Raw genomic sequence first — 15,500 nt, 5'->3', positions numbered from 1 at the left:
TACTGTTTTGGCCATGTGTTGTCATGATGTATGGCTTATGCCACCCCACTCTATTTTCTGAAAGAAAACTGGAAGTACAACAAAAAGATGTATTTTTCATTTGGGATGGAAAAAAAAAATCTGATATAAATCCTAAATATCACCTCATGTATTGTGCTGCTTCTTGCATAATATAAGGTTTTGGCAGTTTATACCTAGCCACGTAGTATGCCAACTCCATTTTCCATGAAACTTTATGTAAGGATAGTTGGGCACAGAGTATACCAACAAAGAAGCTGCAGAAATATGGTGCTGACAAGTTAATGGTTTTGTAAAGATCTGAATTTGTGTGGGATTAATTCATCTAATATAACAAGTCTGCCTCAGTTTGCAAAGGTTTTGCACATCAGAGCTTTATAGGCTGAAATAATTGCAAATGGAAATTAATTCATTTTATTAATTTATCTCTATGTAAAATGTAAAAAAAAAGAGACCATTTAAATTGTAAGTGTATATTCATATAAAAGCAGAAAATGTGATTTTAGCTGGATTTTTTTAAATTTACCTAGCAACAAAAATAAACACACTTCTGTATCTGCATTCTGATTTTACTGTTTAGTGAACCTGTACTGTTGCTGCTAATTTCAAATGAAAAACAACAACTACTGTTTATAATTTTGCTAAATGCCATTCCTTCAGGCTTGTCAAAGCAGCTGTCCTCTTCTAGGACAAGATTTAGAGCAAGGCTGATGTTCAATACTCATCACAGGTTTCAAAATTTGTGCACTCAAAAAAAGCGTAAGACAGTAAAAACATTCTGTATTTCTTCATGTGAAATTTCATCTCACTCTTCTAGTCCATTTCAGCCAAATTGAGCTACATCCTATTTATCTACCAAAAACTCAGCAAAGTTATAGCCAACCAAATCTTTCCCTTCCCTCACTCCAGCATTTCACATTTAGATGGCTAGCAAGTACATTAGAGGCTCTGTCTGATAAAATCACAGGGTGCTGCAGAAGCAGATTTTTAGTGGAAATGCTGCTTGCTGGACCTATCTTGGCAAGCACCAGCTCCCTGATGGAAATAGCATTTGGCATCAAAAGTTCTTTCACAGACAGCCTCTGTACATAGTTTCTCAGTTGTCGTTTTCAAAGGACCTTTCCTTTTGCTGGCTGTGCAGGTGCTGCGCTGAGATTACAGCCTGCTGTGTAAAAACCTGTTCCTTTTCCTCGTACCTGCCTCTCAGTTCTCGCCCCCCTCGTCTACCTCGTTGTCCTCACGACTCATTGTAAACAGCCGGCAGAACCCTTTTGTGCAGGGACTGGTATTTTCCCACCTGCTGGATCAGCAGATAACTCCAGGTCTTTGTTGTCTTGGGGCTGCAGTATAATCAAGTAATAGTAGTTTCAGCTCTAACACAGTTATTTCGGTCAGTAGATCCAGTCAGTGTGATAAATAGCAGGTTTCTACTAGTGAAAAGTTTAACTTTTCTTTAGTAATATGAATGCTTTCAATATAGGGATTTGGTTTCAGTTGGACAGAAGACAACAAATGCTGTACAAAATTGCTTCTAAGTATGGAGATGATTTTCTTAAAGAGAAAGCAGCTCTCTTCAGCATTTTGGTATTTTTTGTGAGTTAGAGCAGTGAGTCTGGTGAGGGGTTTGGAGAGTCTGTCGTATAAGGAGAGGCTGAGAGAACTGGGATGATTTTCTGAAGAAGAGAAGGCTCAGGGGAGATCTTACTGCTCTCAACAACTACGTGAAGGGAGTTGTAGAGAGGCCTAAGGTAACATATCCTGAATGAAGTTGATAGGAATGTTCTTTTTCACTAAAAATGATATGTATTTTTTACATTCACATAAATATGTGCATCAACATTTTGGAAATGGGAAAGGTATCCATTATACCTACAAACCTGTGAAGTCAAAGCAGCATGCACAAAGGTAAGTATGCACATACAGAAAGTATGAATAGCAGCATGATGTCATTCAGTAAGGTAGACTAAACAATCTGTCTTTTTTAGATAAAAACTCTTAAAACCTTTAGAAACATTTACTGTATCAGGTATCTGATGAAAATTACAGTAATAAATCTGAGATGTTTTAGAAACCATATTCCCAGGACAATTACAGAATGCCCTAGGCATTTGCTGTCTGCCTGCACTTAGGCAGAACATGTTTGCACCATGCTTTTTAAATTCAACTTTTGCAGCATTGAGTGTTTTCTTCTAAGAGCACAGCAGTGAATTGTCTGAACAAAATGAATGACATGAAATCTTAAATTGAGAGTTAGGTATTTCAGTGACAAAGACATAATACTCAAGATCTCCGCATATGTGGTTTTTCTTAGCGTAACAACGTAGGTTCCAGATTGATGTTTAACAAATAATTGGTGTGGTAAATGCTTTTTAACAATCAAGTAATAAACAAATGTTAAGGCATGTCTCAGGAAATCAGATATGGGTTGTTATAGCTGTGCATAAAATGTCTGCTTACTGCCACCAACACCATGGGGTTCCAGCACAGAGAATGGTACTAATGGGATTTGCTGTGCTTTGTCAGGGGGTGAGTCTTTCAAAGTCACCCCTTCACCAGCTCCCATGCCTCCTCCTAAGAGAAGAGCCAAGCTCATCACGTCACATTCAGCATGAGTAGTCCAAGCCATAACCGAGTTGTAACCACTTCTGGAACTTTGAACACACAGAATTGCTGCTTTGCCAGTTAGTTTCAGGAGGGCAGCCAAGGTACTGCAGGGCAGTGTTCATGGAGTTATAGCAGCAAAATGAGAATCTAGCCAAAAATTGAGTAAAAAATGATTACCAGGCAAATGTGTGAGATTTGCACAAGTTTCAGTTCGGAACATTAAGCCTTTTTTTTTCTTTTTTTTTTCCCTTCCCCCCCCCCCCCCCACCTCAGTGGAAACAAAAAATTTATAATCCAATAAGAGCTCTGGCTTTTTTGCTTAGCAGAGCTCCTCAAAAGTAGATTACGTTTCTTTTCCTGCTAACATAAGGGACTCCCAAGCCCTAGTGCGTTAACTCTCTGCTCAAATAATGGTTTTTGTCACACTTTTCCTTCAAGCTTATAACTTTGTTTGTTTAGAGAAAATGAATAACAGTGCCACCTTATTTTCTGATGCTGCTTTATCTATTGAATTGCTAGGGAAAAATGCAGACATTGATTCAGGAACCTGGGTATTATTGGCTCAGGGCATTTACATTTTGGCCACTTGATAGTAAACAAGCTGTTTTCTCCAAAAGTTACAAAACTCTCCACAGTGACTGAAACTGAAATTTTAATTCATGTTGATGTCGGGACAACAATGTCATGGCAAGAATTTCCCAACCTCACCCCACATTTCTACACAAATATTTGTATTACCTAGCCATAAACTGATTTTATTAAATTAAATAAGAAACTCCATATTACAAACATTTCTCCATAAATTAAGTTATATTGGTAACAGATTCTGAGCCCAAATAAGTCCAAAGCACTTGAAGTAATAAGGTGAACTACTTACAGGTTAATTTTTCGTATTTAAAATTGTTAAGAAAGAATTTAAAACTTTTGCTAAAAAAAAAATAAAAAATAAAAAAGTAAGAGCTCTTAGGTATGCCAGTGACCACAGCACCTCACATTAGATTGTGAATGTTTTACACTGTGCTTTTGGGATATCAATCACAGGATCCATAAGCAAAGAGTCAGTAAAGGAAAGAGAGTCTTCCAGGCATGAGACATCTGGTTCTTTGGCAGCCTACACAGACTTTATATTGCCAGCTTTAAATTGGGCCTTTGAGTTTGCCACATGCTTTCACTGACGATGGGCTGTCTGGAGTGCCATGTGTTCCTGGTTGCAGTAGCTTTAACATTTAATGTTTAGGCTTATTCCCCTCCCTTCTCTCTCTTGAGAATGTCCACATAGGTAAAGCTCAGCCCTAGTATTTAGAGCTTACAGCATTGTCTCTGTAAGCCTCTAAAAATGCATTTCTACTTGGTTTCCTAAGGCCTGGGACACATTTACAGTACAACAAGAATTATGATCCTGAATATCCCTGTGCATTACCCAAAGTTTTATACTTGCCTTCAAAAGAAGCAGTTAGAAGAAGTCCCAACCACAAGACATCCACTGACTGCTTAGAGACTTCTCAGTCACTTTACTTAACTGAGTCTGAAGTTTATATAATTGTTTCTAGCTTGGTTTGGGTTTAATTATCAGCAGTTTATTACTAGAAGAAGTCAGTTGGAGGAATTAGGTTTGTCAGTTACTAAAATGAGGTCTAGGATCAAGCTGGGCATGTCATCTGAAATCGAGAATTGTACATGGTCCCATTTATGCCTATCTTGATTAAACGTATTCTGCAAAGAAGGCCCTTACTACTTTTAGAAGTAGATGGAAAATGCTCTTAGGGAGAATTCTGATCGTTACCTTTTGGTTAGTAAGCCCTAATAAAAGCATGAAATTCCTTAGAAGGAGCATTAGTAGTTTCCAAATTAAGTGAGCTAGGAATTAGAGAACTAGAGATAGTTAATTTTTAACCTATTCCATTTGTGTGTTGATTACAGCACCCGAACACTCTTGCCCCTACATCTGACACTTCAAGCATGTATATTTACGTACCTGAGCCCTCGTGTCATCAGGCCTTCTGGAGCCAGGAAGCCAGTTATATTCATAGAGACCTTAAGAATAACAAATTTGTTTTCTGCTCAGATGATGCATTCAAGAGAATATCTAGTCATCTGAAATGTGGTGGAAAATGGGTCTCCACTGTGAGCCTTTGTACTCAAACCAGGCAGATAAATAAGCCTAATGCTTTTGTTTTCATGTACTCACATTTTTTTTTACTTCTCTTAGAGTCTGCACAAACCATTTGAATACCTGAAGTCAGCGATGACTGGGAAGGCAGAGAAGCATGAGGCCAGAGGAATGCAGTTGGCACTCCTCTTGGGCTCTGTGCACAGTCTGTCACAGGTGTCACTGACTTCTCCCGCACCCCAGAAAATTATTAGATACCAGTATGTCATGTTGAGTGACAGTCAAGTGTTTTCATACAAATGCCTTCTAACAGCTATAGACCTTCTTCCCCAATTGTATTTTGCTATAAAGATGCAAAACCTTCCGTCTTTATGCCAGTCCCTCTGACTGCCCTCTTCTTCATACCAGATTCTTGTTTTCTAATTCTTGATGTCCATTCCTGCAGACCCCTACCCCAGCTTTTCTCCTTGCTGTCTCCATCTTCTTCAGTGCACTCCTTGCACTTCTGATAATGATGCTCCCACTTCTCTTCCAGTTCAGTGCTTATTTAGAAATCACTACTGCACTCGAGCTGTAAACCAGTGATGGTCCACAAAATGGATTATGATCTTTCATAATCTGATATAAAAAACATTGTAGTGTGATATTACAAAGTATGCTATTAAATTGATTTCAAAACCATTAGAATAGTTTCCCTTACGATATTGGCGTCCAAGGGAGCATAAATAAAAGGGCTTCTGGCGACAACAGAATTTCCCATGTTTTCACTGTGAACAGCAGTGGGACAAGGGAAGACAGCAGGTACTCTGCTCTTTAGAGGATGCCCAAAGGCAAGTTTTAAGTGTTGCTCATTAACCGCGAGCATTAAGGAGACTTGCAGCATCAGGAATCTCTTCAATTTCACATACAAATTTCACACACTGCTCCCTAGAACAGCCACGGATCCACTGCATTTGTGTGTTGTGCTGTATTATCTGGTCGTGTGTGTGGTAGCACACTCGTTTACAACAGTAGTAACACAGCATCAGGATGCCACTGAGGCTGCAGCAAACTGTATCAAGTTCTAGCAGATTACCAGGCTTCCTCCGGACAAGTAGCACCCACATACTCCTCTACCCGAGCAATTAGGCATCTGTTCACTTTATCTACCAAACTGATAGCCTCTATGTTACACAGTTAATTTTCTTGACAATTGACCTTCAGAATAAACGTGAAATGCAAGCCTCAGAGCATATGAACAGCCTTCAAAATCTATCAAATCACTTAGTAAAGTCCATCACTTCTGGCTCAGACAAAATATTTTCTAATTTAAGGCTGACATTTATATGTTACTCAAAAATAGTTAAACATGAATACTGAAAAGAGGAAAGAGGCTAGAAGCATCAGAATTAGTAGTTAAACTTTTACAGCACTCGAGTTTAAAAGTTACACTAATGGCATGAGATTCTAAAATCTGTAAGAACAGAGAATTTATGTTTTTGCAAAAGACTTTTAGAAAGATATGTTCATGCATAAATGGATCATTAAAATATTTTATGGTGAAGTTTTGAAGAAGAGTGCTTTGGTTTCATTTGCACTTGCTTAAAACTGTAATATTTCACATAAGAGTGTAATGTGGAACTGAGAAAGCTTACTTTACACATTTAAGTATGTATTGGCTTTGATAGCATTCAGATCTCAACACTTGTGTAATGTAGTGCCCCTATAGGCAGAAAACATCTGTCAAGTAGAGCTGTTAAAAACAAAAGTCACTCTGGGTGTTTTTTAATGAAATTTGCCTTCAACAGAATAGAAATCTTTGTGAGAGTTTTTCCATGCATTCACTGACCACAAAAAAGCCCACAACATTTTAAGAAAAATCTTCTGGAAGGTAAATAAATTTACTTCCTTCTTATTGTTTGTCTGGAAATAAATAACTTTCCTGACTAGTTATTGGCAAATCAGGATTTACTACCTCACTTACGGCAAAAGCCCGAGGGTGAAACCTCTCTCCCCAGAAGACAGGATGACTTGTAGCTCATGTGTTAATGATGTGGATTTCAGTGGGGGAAAAAAGTCTTCTGCAAGCAGTAGTGTAGGATATACATCCACACTGTCAAACACAGTGGCTTTCTGTGGGAAAAAATGCCCTCCAGTAGTTATACTACCTTTGGTAAATTTGAAGGATGACTTTTGGTTAAGTTTAAACCTAAGCCGATCTACTTATAAGTCTTGGCATACTGAGTCAAAATGACCATCCTTTTACGTTTCGTCTCTGTTAGCAAGTAGTGTATGTAGACACACCAATGGGACTGGATCAGGTGGTGCTGTAATTCATGGGTATAATGGTGAGTAGGTTCTGTCCAGAGCAATCCACCGTTCGTTTTCTAAAAGCTTTACTCAGCTGTTGGCTCCTCTTCCAGAAGAATACTTTCCCATTGTAATCAGATTTGTGTTGCCTAAAAATTAAGTCATTTTCTGCTCTGTGCCAGAAATGTATTTGAACTAGCAAAATTTCTCCATTCCTTTGCTTTGTGGTCCAGACATGATAACTGTAGAAGCAAATGTAGTCAATATAAAGCATTGCCACATACCAGCTGTTTGTTGGGATCTGTACACTGAAGGATGTCATGTCAGTAACTGTCCAGATCACCTCCAATCAGTGTCCTCAGTGATTAGAAATCACCTGACTGACTAACTACTGAAGCAGTTCAGGATCATCCATGTAATTCCTTCTGTTAGCTGAGGACTGAAGTGAATCATAGTGAACAATATTTGTCCTTCAGTAAAAAAATTTACTGGGGGAAGCAAATGTTTACCTGTGTGTATCTGAGCCACCCATCTGTGTGGACTTTGGAGAAGCGCCCCATCAGCTTTGGGCTGTGTGGTGGGTCTTGCACTGGGGTCTGTGGCTATGACCCACCTGGCACTGTTTCTCTGTCTTCTCAGCTCTGGCTGTGGGACACCTATGTGTAACCTTAAATAGCTACACAAGGCAAGAACCAGACTTGTACATGTTAGCTATGTATACACCATACCCAACACTAGCAAAGCATGAACTCTCACTGTCTGTTTTTCCCTTGAATTCACTTTAAAAAAGGTGTCTTTTAAACCCCTCCTTTGCAGAAGCCAAGACATCAGTAACAAGAAATACAAATTCTGCAATAACAGAATTTATTAATATCAGGTGTTCACTTTAGAAGTTGCTACAAATGGAGTCCTATTACCATGAGTGGGCTTAAGAAATGTAGGGCAGGTCCCAACAGCCGTGGAGAGGGACTGAGGCTGGGCTGAAGATTGAAGAGAAGACACAAGCTTGTCTGGCATTGGCAGCTTCCCTTGTAGTAAACTGAGCATAACTATTCACAGTGTCTTGCTTGAGGGTAGAGGGAGAAAGTCTCTCCTTACACGCAGCATGATGATGTTCTCCACATCACTTCAGTATTATGGTTTACTGAAAAAAAGTGAACATATTCTGCGAGGCCAGTTCAGAGTGCTTCATCGTTGCACTACTGTTCCTCATGTAGGTGACACTGCACAACGGAGTGGACAGCTGGCTGTCACCTACCGCAGATGTGTTCTACTGAGTCTGGGCTAAAAGATTGGTCCAAAATGAAGAGCTCTCCTTATGATGCTTTGATAAAGATAGTCACCTTTTGACCTATGCGAAGTTTCAGAGAATCTCAAATTTTATATCATGCACATCTTCCAGAAGAACATCAAGATGTATTTAAGGAAATTAAAGTAGTTGAGGTTTTAAGGACAGGAGAAGGGATGTGTCCTGCTGTAGGCACCATGAAGGAACAGTTGTTGGAGGCAGGAAACTGGCTGTGGTCCAGGCAGGTGGGATTACTGCGGATATTTGAGGCTGCTCCAGTATGGACCTTCATATTCAGTGAAGGGTCTAGCGAACAAGTCCTGTGAGGAGAGGTTAATGGAACTGGGGAACTGTTTAGTTCAGAGGAGACTGAGGGGAGACCTCATTGCTCACTACAACTACTTGAAAGGAGGTTGTAGTGAGGTGAGTGTTGATTTCTTCTCCCAAGTGAACAATGATAGGACTAAGGAAATGGCCTGAAGTTGTGCAAGGGGAGGTTTAGAATTAGGAAGAATTTCTTTGCCAAAAGATTAGTCAGGCACTGGAACAGCCAGCCCAGGGAGGTGGTGGAGTCACCATCCCTGGAGGTATTAAAGAAACATGTAGATGTGGCACTGTGAGCATGATGGGTGTTTTTTGTTTTGTTGGGGTTTTTTGTTGTTGTTTTTTTTCGATGGTCGGACTTGGTTGTCTTAGAGGTCTTTTCCAACTGTGACGATTCTGTGATTCTGTGATGTAGGTCAAGGGAGGTTCTCCTTCCTCTCTATTCTGCCTTGGTGAGGCCACATCTGGAATATTGTGCCTAGTTCTGGGCCACTGAGTTCAAGAAGGACAGGGAACTGCTTGAAAGAGTCCAGTGCAGAGCCACAAAGATGATGTAGGGAGTGGAACATCTCCCTTATGAGGAAAGGCTGAGGGAGCTGGGTCTCTTGAGCTTGGAGAAAAGGAGACTGAGGGGCGACCTTATCAATGTTTACAAATATGTAAAGGGCGAGTGTCAGGAGGATGGAGCCAGGCTTTTTTCAGTGATGTCTAGTGATAGGACAAGGGACAATGGGTGCAAACTGGAGCATAGGAGGTTCCATGTGAATATCAGGAAGAACTTCTTTACTGTGAGGGTGACAGAGCACTGGAACAGGCTGCCCAGAGAGGCTGTGGAGTCTCCTTCTCTGAAGACATTCAAAATCCACCTGGACACATTCCTGTGTGATGTGCTCTAGGTGACCCTGCTCTGGCAGGGGGCTTGGACTAGATGATCTTTCGAGGTCCCATAAGATTCTGTGATTCTGTGATTCTGTAATACATGCAGAGATACTTCACTAGTTATGTAATGGGGTAGTAATTAATTTAATCCTTGTTTTTACAGTTAGTCATTATCTATGTGATCCTTAATGTTCAAGACTGTAGTCCTTGAGCTAAAATGCAACCTCAGAGCTTTCTATTTACAAAAACAAACATAAAAATTCACTGCTTTTTTCCTTTTTCTTTCATGCTTTTCCAGCAACTCCTTATTGTTGTGCTGAAACTGCCTCACTCCTCTGCTACTTGACATAATTTTGGTGTGAACATTATAATCAGCTACTTCCTTGCATTGTTTGCTTTTACTGTTCAGTATTTCCCAGTTGAGTGGTATTGAAAAGCTTGGAAGTGTATTACTATTAAAATATTTATTAATATTTATTATCTTATTATCTTATTAATATTTATATTATAATGATGCTATTTACAATATTAGTAAGATTTAATAGCATAATCTTTGCTGTTTCTATAAAAAGATCATAAAAAGCACGTGAGAAGGAATCTGGTTTCCTGTACAGCTTGCAGGAAAGCCTTGTCCTTACCAGAGAAGGATTTAATAGAACCACAGAATCATAGAATGGTTAAGGTTGGAAGGGACCTTAAAAATCATCAGTTCCAACCTCCCTGCCATGAGCAGGGACACCTCACACTAGACCACGTGCACAAAGCCTCATCCAACCGGGCCTTAAAGACCTCCAGGAAGGGGGCATCAACAACCTCCCTAGGCAACCTATTCCAGTGCCTTACTACCCTCACGGTGAAAAATTTCTTCTTGATGTCTAGCCTAAATCTCCCCTCTTTCATTTTAAAACCATTAGCCCTCGTACTGCCCTTGCTGGTGGAAAGCCCTTCCCCAGCTTTCCTGTAGTCCCTTCAGGTACTGGAAGGCCACAATAAGATCTCCCTGGAGCCTTCTCCAGGCTGAACAACCCCAACTGTCTCAGCCTTTCTTCACAGGAGAGGTGCTCCAGCCCTCTGATCATCTTTGTGGCACTCTCTGGACTCACTTCATAAGCTCCATGTCCTTCTTATGTTGGAGCTCCAGAACTGGACACATACTCCATGTGGGGTCTCACGAGAACAGAGTAGATGGGGAGAATCACCTCCCTTGACCTGCTGACCATGCTTCTTTTGGTGCAGCCCAGAACACGATTGGCTTTCTGGGCTGCAAGCATACATTGCCAGCCCATGTTGAGTTTCTTGTTCACCATCATGAATAGTCTTGAGATGCACATCTCTCATTATGGGCTATATAATGTGGGGTGGCCTAGCATGATGGGGAAAGGACCTGGGCCTGTAAGACAGGTGCTGTGAACACCTGCTAGAAGACAGCTATTCAAGAGGTGTTTTTCCATTTTATTAGATTCCGGCAAACATCATCTCCCATGTTTCTTCAAGCTGTCATGGTATAACAAAATTATTCTGTCTATCCACAGCACTCTGCGGGAGGTTGCAGGAGTGTTACAATATTCTGTGCAGGGAAGAACTGCAGAGTTCCTGATCTTCAGTTGTATTGGAATTACAACCAGGTAGATAGGTACAGTTAAACTCAAAATTATTTATTATCTTAGCCCCAACCAGACTTACCACTTTTTTGCTTAGGGAAATCCTACTATGGCATCCTTTAAGGTCAGGATATTAGCAAACTAAGAGGCACAAAAGTTTCTGTAGGATTCCACATTGTCCTGCCCAAACAACTATTAGTAAAATAAAGAGGTAAATCCCAAGATTTTACCTCTGTATATATGCAACGTGTATCTCCAATATTCCCATAAGTCAGGAGTGATTTTGTAGAGAACTGGCACAGCAGTAATCTATTGGAGAAAAATAATTTCTCAAGCAGTTTATGAAAATCACAAAATATAATTGCCTTAATGGCTGATGCAGCTGCCTTACAGGAGCTGTGTACAGAGAATAATTCCACTGCCACTAAAATGCTAATTTTCTTCCCCAAGCTTTCAGTTAAATTTTGTGGGTTTTTTTAGTAGTAGTCTGCATTTGGTGTGCTTTGGTTTTCTTCAACACTGTAGGCTTCATTTTTCAATGACACAGGAAAGCAGGTCAGCCTTGTGTAAGATACTCAGGACTGGTTTGTGCCATGGCAAAAAGAATAAAATAATTAGTTTTAGAAAATCTACATCACAGAGGAGTCTGATGTGTGTATGCATGCCAAGACTAAGTTCAAAGATTCAGACCCATCAAATTATGCATAGCTATCTTCTTTGTATGTGTGATTGTGTTATACACTTCATTCGCATTTGTTGTCTGCTGTTAAGTGAGACTGCAAACTTGTGAACACTATAAGCATGTTTAAATTTAACATCATGAATTCTGTTTTGTCATGACGTATTTAAGTATATGCATGAACTGGGATGTATGTATCATAGCATCATTACAGGTTAAGACTTCCTAACATGCCTACACAGGACTTCTCTCAAGGAACTACTAAATATCACATACAGAAAAGCACTGCGCTAATAAGCAGCTGCAATCACATCATGAGCAGAGCTGTCTTGGGTCACCTTTCCTTTTTTTTGGGGAGCCTGGCCAGGAAGCCCCTCTGCTCTAGTTCTTCCCTGCCCCTTACTCTGCAGTACTTATCAGTTTTGCCTGGGTTTTTTTTTAAATCTTTTACTTTTGACACTGAAAACCAGACCTGCCTGATCCACCTGAATGAACAAGTGGCACAAACAACACAAACAACTGTCCTGCTCATCAGTGTTGACTGGGTAGTCTGCCCCTGAGACACCTGGTGCTAGGTTGGAACCTAAATTTATTACTATAAAAATGCATGAGAAGGATAAAATGTAGTATCCTGATGGGCTAGACAAATGCAAAGGTTTTGTGAAGGGACCCCCATGTCCAGCAAAGTGAGCCTCGTTGGCTTCCACACCCTGACTCCTAAACCTCAGGCTTCCCATATGTACATCTGAATAGCCCCTACTGACACTTAAAATCACTTTACTTTTAAAATAAAAATAAAAAAAAAACAAAGAAACAAATCCCAACAATCAAACAAAAAACCAAACATACGAAAACCAAACCAAAGCAAAACAACCAAAAAAAACCCACTCCCCCCAAAAAAACCCAAACAAAATCCAGTAGGTTCAAAATAGAGGTTATCAAAGCAAAGGAACTTCTGGGTGGCTATTGTGATTTTCACAGCCTATAAAATGAGTAAAAAAGAAACACTAATGATGATCATATTGAACACACTTTTTGGCTATATCTTTTTTTAATCCACTCACATATATATAAATGCCTCCTAAGTTCAGATCTGGCAAGCAATTAGGTGTACCATAGATTTTACTGATGTGTAAAGTGACATAAATTTACATATAGGTCTCAGATTTGGTTCCACTGAAATGTCAACATGTATTGTCTATCTTGATGCTTATCTCTCTTATTTATGCTTTTGACAAAATACTGATACAAGTGCTGCAAGCAGTCATCTGAATAGCTGCTGGCCTATGAGCAGTGAGCATGGCAGGGAGGATTGGCCTGCAGCCACCCGGGCTGGCAGCACCCACTTTCCAGAGTGGCTGGTTTCTTCCTTCAGACAGATTATCATGTAACTCCTGTGGAATGAGAAACAAATGGGCTAAGATATAAAAGGATGTAAACCACTATCTCCTAGCAAAAAGGCTTGGGAAATAAGTTACAGGGCTTGAAACTAGCTTGTATGTATGTATAAAGAAAAGGACTATATGTGTCCATAAAGCTGTGTGGAGCAGCTGGGTAAGTGTTTCCTTGTTTGTGTGCTAAAAATGTCCCATTGTGGAAGGTTTCTAAACCTTATATATAAATTCATCACCATGGACAAGTGGTACTAAAGAGATAACATGCTGTGAGTCATGAGTTTTCTCTTTGTAGTACTCCAAAATGTTACTTAGAACTCTCATGTTAAAAAAAAAATAATAATCAGATCTTTATCTGAAAATTATAAAAATGTGAATATTAAAAGTCTATTTTAGTTAGAAAAATAACACATCATCCTGCAGTCGCATACACACCTAAATTACCATCACAGGTAGTTGGAATTATTTCAGTAAGGAAAGATGGCTCACTAAATACACTGAACAATGAAATACATGTGGTACAGAACTGGAGCCATGCTTTTCAATGTATAATTCTTTAAAGCTGTACATTTCTGTGCCACGACTGATTAGAAACTGAAAATTTTTCATTAAAATTACTTCTCTCTCCTCCTGCTGCACAGATTTGATATCCATGTTCACATAAAATGTAATAAACATTTTTATATTCATATGTTTCAAAAAATATTTTTGAAAATTGACTTGAAAAAAACCCCATTACTTAACTAAACATCCAAAACACTTCCCAATTTTTCAAAAGATTTTATAGCAAAAAACCTGTCCGTGCAAAATGAAAAGCACATTTGATGGGATTTGTGTCTGTAGATTGTTGAGATATGTGTTGGTTGTGCTTTAAGCCGGAAAATACTCCCAGGTACAGCTATAGTATTTGCAGAGAGCTTGACTTACGGCTGGTTTTGTCTCATCAGTCTCTTTATCCAAGGCTGTTGATAGAGAGCAAAAGTCACACTGTACCAGGGATCACGGAGACCACCTGTCCAGGATTTGTAGTTCAAAGACTCCATGTTCCATCTATGCTTTTTATATATATATTCAATCTGCCCCTTTCCTGCAGTATCATTTTCAGCTGATAGAAAGATATTCTGTCATACAGAATGTTTGGGGGCAAATTTGCAAATACCATTTACCCTTGGTCTAGGTGTGCAAGGTGTCCTTGCTGAGGGACCCTCCTCATCCCCATTGTCAGACACTCCAACTGGGCACAGAGTTTTGCTCTTTGTCTCAGGTCAGCATCATCCACTTGTTCGTGTCCCTGTGAGGAAAATAAGAGGGCTCCTTGTGAGACTCAGTTGTCTGCTGTTGTAGTATGCAGTAGTTAACAACATGTATTAATTGTTCCTGGATGTAGTGCCTGCAGATTTACAATTCCTTCTTCAAAATAGCACACTGAATTTATGAACAGTTCAGCATCTGGGTCTCTATTACCCTTATCTGAAACACAGGAATTGTCCTATCATGGAAAAAAAGCCTGCTGGTTTTTTTTTTGCCTAACATAGCAAGTAGAAGTAACTCCCTTGAAATCAATGAAATTACATTGCAGAAGCACCAGCTACTGCAGAAACACCAGCAAAAAAGACAAGTAAACCGAGGATTTTTCTTTCCACACACAGTAAATCTGGTATATTCCCCAGGTTCAAAATCTATAGATCCTGCCCTCCTGAAAAACTGTGGAGAGGCATGTCTTTTTCCTTCTTTATTTGTACAGTGATATTAGAGGTGTTCTTTCTATGAATTAAAATACAAAATCACTCTGTGGAAGCAAACTAGGTAATAAGTCATGACTGAATTGCTTGGGGAAACTTAACATGCTACAGACATCTCAATGCAACAGTATTTCATGCCATAACATATTTTTTTTTACTCCATAAATATTTTCATCCTTCTTGCTGTAGCTTGCATAAATGAATAAATACATAGAAAACACTAATTATGAGTCCTAAATTAAGACTAAGCTCACCATCTTGACATCTACTTTTTAAAATATGTATGAGAGAATTCCTCTGATCTTTCTTTTATACACTTACAAACTTATACACTTACCAGTTATTTGTGTTTCTGTGCCAAGTACAGTAATAAGTACAGAATTTCTCCAGCTAATGCTGAAAGCCTTTATATATTCATGAGAGCTTGAGGATCACGGTCTTAAACTGAGCTCAAGAGATTGCCTATCAGGAATAAACAAATGCTTCCAGACTTTGTTCTATTCAGTAAGAGGAATTGCTTCATGCTTTTATCCCTCATTCTCTGTGCCTTGAGTTAACATTACCCCCCAAAA

Source organism: Apus apus, chromosome 2 (assembly GCF_020740795.1).
Source record: "Apus apus isolate bApuApu2 chromosome 2, bApuApu2.pri.cur, whole genome shotgun sequence".
Lineage (NCBI taxonomy): Eukaryota > Metazoa > Chordata > Aves > Apodiformes > Apodidae > Apus > Apus apus.
This window is presented reverse-complemented; position numbering follows the sequence as displayed.